Raw genomic sequence first — 6,473 nt, forward strand, 5'->3', positions numbered from 1 at the left:
AAGTGCACAGTTTAATGAAAATTTTCACAAACTGAACACACACCTTTGTTACCCGGATCGAGATCACGAAAGAGAGCACTGCCGGCGCCCCCAATCCATTTTTCTAGCCGGTGACTACCCCTCCCCCACCCAAAGGTAACCCATAGCCTGAGTTCCACCAGCAGATACTAGTTTTGCCTGTTCCTTACATAAATGAAATTATATAGTGAGTACTGATTTCATTCAACATAGTATCAGTGAGATTGCTATATATTATACTTGGAGTTGTAGTTTATTCATTCTCATTGCTGGGTAGTAGTTCACTACGCCACTCTACCACAGTGTTTTTTATCCATTCTACTATTGACGGACATTGGAGAGTTTCTAGATTTGGGTTATTATGAATGACATTGCTATGAGTATTCTTGAATACGTATTATGATAAAAATAAATAGACAGTTTTCTTGGGTAGATACTTATGAGCATAAGTGCTATGCGATAGGCTATTTGTATGCTCAACTTTAGTAAATATTCCAAATAAGAAACAGTTCCACAAGGATTGTACCAGTTAACACTGCTACCAGCAATGACTGAGCACATGCTCTGGTTCCACATTCTTACCAACAGTTGGTATTGTCAGTTTTTTTCATTTTATTCATTCTGCTGTATAGTGTGGTATCTTCTTATAGTTTTATCTCACATTTTCCCAACAAGTAAGGAAGTAAGACACCCTCTCGTGTTTATTGACCATGTTAGTGACCTCGACTGTGAAGGACCTGTTCAAATCCTGTGCCCATTTTTCCTGACTGTGTCTTTTACTCACTGTTATTGTTCATTATATATTTTGCATGAGTCCTTTCTGAATACTTCATCTCTGTGAAGTATTTCTTGCTTCTTGCTTATTTCTTGCTTCTAAAAGCTTTAAGTTTTTTTGATGTATTGTATAAAGTAAGAAACTAAAATGCTTTTTTGCCTGAATTGTCTGTCAGTTATCTCAATATTAGCCATAATTCTTTTATTCCCCTTCATTTCTTCATGCTTCTTTTATTATGTTATACCATGCATAAAAATTTAATATCTTTCTTAGTCTTAATTCCAAATTCCCAGAAGAGAGAAACTGATTGGCCCATTGTGCCCAAAAGATAGGGTCTCATGGAACAAACCGGAGTGTTAGGTCCCCACCCATATGCGGGAGGAAGAAGGGCAATTAAAAGGATCTTTGTTCCCTGACCAGTGTGGCTCTGTTGGTTGGGTGTCATCCTGCAAAGCAAAAGGCTGCCCGTTGATTCCTGACTGGTGCACATGCCTGGACTGAGGTTCAGTCCCTATTTGGGGCACATACAAGAGTCAATCAACAGATGTTTCTCACATTGATGTTTCTCTCCCTCTCTTTTTCCCTCCCTTCCCCTCTCTCTAAAAATAAATAAATAAAATCTTTTAAAAAAAAGGGATTGTCGTGAGCAAGGAAGACACCTAAAAATGATGGCGATTAGTTCCTCCTAGAAGTATAGTAAAGAGGGTGTTATCATCCCACCTCTGGTGTTGGCCAGAGGTCAGAAAGTAGTGGCAACTAGGTATGCAGAATGATGTCCCACTTGCCTGGAGGACTGGTCCATTTCCTGCTCCTCAGGGATTGTCAGATATCTGCAGGAGTTTATGAGTAAGAGCTCATTGTCCTACATGAACTCTAGCCGTTCAGAATCATTCCTTCATCCAATATTTACTGGGCATGTACTACGTACCATGCACTCTGCTTAGTCCTTGGAGTACAGTTCTGAAGAAATTATTATTTTCAAATGTTGTAAGAGCTATTGTGACAAATAAAATACTGACTCATATATACAAAAATGCTTATGCAGCTGTTAAAAATGTGACCCTGATTTCCTCTGCTTCTTGGATGTCTGGTCAGTTATATTCTCATCTACATTAAAGAAATTCTGATGTGCTGGTCGAAAGGGTAAAGCCAGAGCCATCTGCTATTGTGACACCATTTGCTGAGCAGGCCTGTGACCTTGTTAAACATGACTGCCATCTTACTCTTCTGAGCTTGTCCCCAGGACTAGAAATTACTGTAAAGCAAGAACAGAACTAATGACTCCCTACAGCCACGGGCAGAAGAAAACATTGAACAAACTGCAGCCCCTGTTACAGTGTCCTAACAGCCCAGGAGCCACAAAAGAGCGGCCTCTTCACCCTTTTTAATCCAATTATAATCCAATAAAAGCTCAAAGCTCCCACCCCTCAGTGCTGGCATATCCCTCCACACGAGGCCCCTCTCCTTTCTTGGAGAGTGAACAAAAACCTTATTCTTTACATTTTCTTCTCTTTGTGAATTCTTTCACCGCCTGCATCACTGGGCACCCTAACACTGGATTATACTGACTCAAGTTGGTGAGGCTGGGTGGTACACTTACAGAATCCCCTCCTGATAGGGCTGGCTGTGAGAGTTAGAGTTGGCCAAAAGAGGACCTAGTGATATTTGGAAGGCATACGGGAGCCTCATCAATTCCTCTGGGGAGATCTCCATTGTCAGATACTGTGACGGACAGATGTGCCCACAGATAGATCCCAGCTAGCCCTTGAGACCTCAGTGACTCCTCTCCAATCATCCCACAATTCCCTCCTGCCCTGTACTTCCCCAGCTCCTCTCACCGTTGAGTAATTTCATATTAAAAAATTTATTTATTTATTTATTTTAGAGAGAGGGGAAGGGAGAAAGAGAAGGAAACATCAATGCGAGAGAGAAACATGGATCAGTTGCCTCTCACACCTCTCAGATGCACCCCAACTGGGGACCTGGCCCACAACCCAGGCATATGCCACACTGGCAACCTCTTGGTTCACAGGCTGGCACTCAATCTACTGAACCGTACCAGCCAGGGTTGAGTAGTCATATTTCTAATAACTCCCTTATTTCTGCAATGTGCATGGTGGCTCTACTCCCCTGAGTGAACTCTGACTGATATACCTCATCATAAAGAGAGATATACAAGGAGGTGATTAAGAGTGTGGGCTCTGGATTCAGACAGCCAGGGGTGAAGATTAAGAAAGATCACAGGCAGCTTTTTAACACAATGCATGCCACACAGCTACCACCCAACAGACATTATATAATGGGTAATGGCTCCTTCAGCTTGGCCCTCAGTGCCTGGGACATAACTTCTATTTATTTTTAGTAGACTTCCTGTTGGATGTCCTCTCTTCTTAAGCCATTGTAGCCAATCCACTAAATAATTCTAGGACGGACTTCTTGAAGTGGGGCAAGACCAGATAGAGGAGGGAAGGGCATGGCCAGTCAGCTTCCCCTTCTTCCCCCATGTGGAGATTCCAGTGTGCCCCTCTATAGCAGGGAGGATCAGTGTTCCACATCTCCATGGATCCCTGTGTGCATGCAAGCGCCCGCCAACCTCCTCCCTGTGATTTCTCTCCCAATAGCCAGTGCCTGCAGCTCTTCTTTGCAGGACTGCCCTAAGCCCACTGGAGCTCTTTCCCTTCACACGAGGAAAGCCTGGGGCTTTATGTGCAGGGTGCACCTTCACTGACAGGGGGCTGTGAAAGCCCAGCTCATTGCCTGCAGTTAGGCTTATCCACCAGGGCTCACTGGGGACAGCTGAAGCTATGCCTGAGAAGTCCCCTGCTGAGCTTCTTTCTCTTTCCTGCCGTGCCTCTTCCACTCTGCTCATGGGTTTCCCCTTGAGTACTTCCTCAATAAATCACTTGCATGTGGATCCTTATTTTAGAGTCTGTTTCTGGGAAGCCCTTCCTGAGACATGCAAATAAATCCTCTGGAGGGGGGAGGGTGTTGAAAACAAGCTTTTCCACCTCATCTCCAGAGGGAAATTGCAGAAATAGTGTAGGAGGCATGTCTGATGTTGAGATACCTGCACTTCCACTGGGTTCCACTGTCTCCAAACAGGTATTCCTGGGAAGGTTCATGGACCAGGTGGGATCTGCTCAGTAGCATCCAAAATGGGACTTGGAGAGGTGGAGAGAGGGAAAAGTACACCAGGCAGAAGTGAGAACCTAGTTGTGCCATTAACTAGCTAGGTGACAGAGTTAACTAGTAAACTGGTTATAAAATGAGAATGATTCTAGTTCCTGCCTCATAGGGCTGTGGTAAGGATTAAATGAGGAAATCCATGTAAAGCTCTTAATCTAGTGCCTAGCATACTTTAAAAACTCAATCTATGTTAGCCATTATCCTTATCCTTTATTTCTCATATTACTTTGTGTGTGCTTCTGTTTCACCTCAACTTATTGTCTTACATGTATGTGTCTGTCTCCCAACTTTATGCAGTGAGACCTTGATGGGTAGATCATCTTTGTGGGGTACATAAACTCCATGTGGCTTTACCCAGTAATTATGGATATTTACCCAAAATTTAGTAAATACTTGTGAAATTAATTAAACAGAATTAACCAAGGACAGGGAATGGGGGTGGGGAGAGGAAGGGAGAGAAAAGAAGAAGAGGAGGAGGAAGAGGAAGAAGATGACAACTTCCGGGCAAAATGGAGGCATAGGTAGATACACTTTGCCTCCTCGTACAACCAAAAGAAGGACAACAACAAATTTTAAAACAAAAAATAACCAGAACTGCCAGAAAATAGAACTGTATGGAAGTCCCACAACCAAGGAGTTAAAGAAGAAACACTCATTCAGGCAGGTAGGAGGGGCAGAGATGGGCAGCCGGAGTGGAGAGAATGCAGAGCAAGGGGGAGGCTGGCAGATGGATGGTCCCACAGGCAGTCTCACATTTGCACGTGGATAACTGGGAGGAACAACCGGGGAGTGAGATAGACTGCACAACTCAGGGTTTTGGCACTGGGAAATAATGCCTCAAAACCTCTAGTGATAAAAACCTGTGGGGGTTGTGGTGGGAGTAACTCCCAGCCTCACAGGAGAATTCATTGGAGAGACCCACGGGGTCCTAGAACATACACAAACCCACCCACCCAGGAATCAGCACCAGAAGGGCCCAATTTGCTTGTGGGTAGCAGGGGGAAGTGACTGAAAGCTGGCCAAGAGCTGAGCAAGTGGCATTGTTCCCTCTTTGTCCCCTCCCTCACTTATAGCACCACGAAGCAGCAAAGAGGGTTGCCCTGCCCTGGCAAATACCTAAGGCTCTGCCACTTACAACGTAACAGGCACACAAAGACCAAAAAAAAAAAAAAAAAAAAAAGGCCCAAGTAAAAGACAGATCAAAGCTCCAAAAATAGAACTAAGTGAAAAAGAGATAGTCAGCTTATCAGATGCAGAGTTCAAAACACTGGTAATCATGATGCTCACAGAAATGGTTGAGTATGGCCACAAAATGGAGGAAAAAGTAAAGGTTATGCAAAGTGAAATGAAGAGAAATGTATAGGGAACCAACAGTGAAGGGAAGGAAACCAGGACTCAAATCAATAATTTGGAGCAGAAGGGAGAGATAAACATTCAACCACAATAGAATGAAGAAAAAATAATTCAAAAAAATTAAGACAGGCTTAGGAACCTCTGGGACAAATTTAAACGTTCCAACATCTGAATCATAGGGGTGCCAGTAGGCAAGAGGAAGGGCAAGAAATGGGAAACTTATTTGAAAAAATAATGAAGGAGAACTTCCCCAATCTGGCAAAGGCAATAGACTTCCAGGAAGTCTAGGAAGCTCAGAGAGTCCCAAAGATGTTGGACCCAAAGAAGCACACACCACAGCACATCATAATTACATTACCCAAGATGAAAGATAAAGAGATAATCTTAAAAGCAAGAAGAGAAAAGGAGACAGTTACTTACAAAGGAGTTCCCATAAGACTGTCAGCTGATTTCTCCAAAGAGACCTTACAGGCAAGAAGGGGCTGACAAGAAGTATTCCAAGTCATGAAAGGCAAGGACCTACATCCAAGATTACTGTATCCAGCAAAGCTATCATTTAGAATGGAAGGGCAGATAAAGTGCTTCTCAGATAAGGTCAAGTTAAAGGAGTTCATCATCACCAAGCCCTTATTGTATGAAATGTTTAAGGGACTTATCTAAGAAGAAGAAAATGATCAAAAATATGAACAGTAAAATGAAAACAAAGTCACAACTATCAACAACTGAACCTAAAAACAACAACAACAACAACAAAAACAAACTAAGCAAACTACTAGAACAGGAACACAATAATAGAAATAGAGATCACATGGAGGGTTATTAGTGGGGAGGAGGAAGGGGAGAGTGGGGTGCAGGGATTAAGAAGCATAAAAGTTTGGTACAAAATAGACCAGGAGGTTAAGGATAGTATAGGAAATGGAGAAGCCAACAAACGTATATGTATGACCCACGGATATGAACTAAGGGGCAGGTGCATGTGTGAGAGGAGGTGCAGTGCAGAGAGGAATAGGGGGGGATGGGACAAATTAATAGCATAATCAATAAAATATATGTTTAAAAAAACAAGAAGAGAAGGAGGAGGAATAACAAGAGGAGGAGGAGAAAGGAAGGAAGGAAGGAAGGAAGGAAGGGAGGAAGGAAG

The sequence above is a fragment of the Desmodus rotundus genome, chromosome 5 (genome assembly GCF_022682495.2).
Source record: "Desmodus rotundus isolate HL8 chromosome 5, HLdesRot8A.1, whole genome shotgun sequence".
NCBI lineage: Eukaryota > Metazoa > Chordata > Mammalia > Chiroptera > Phyllostomidae > Desmodus > Desmodus rotundus.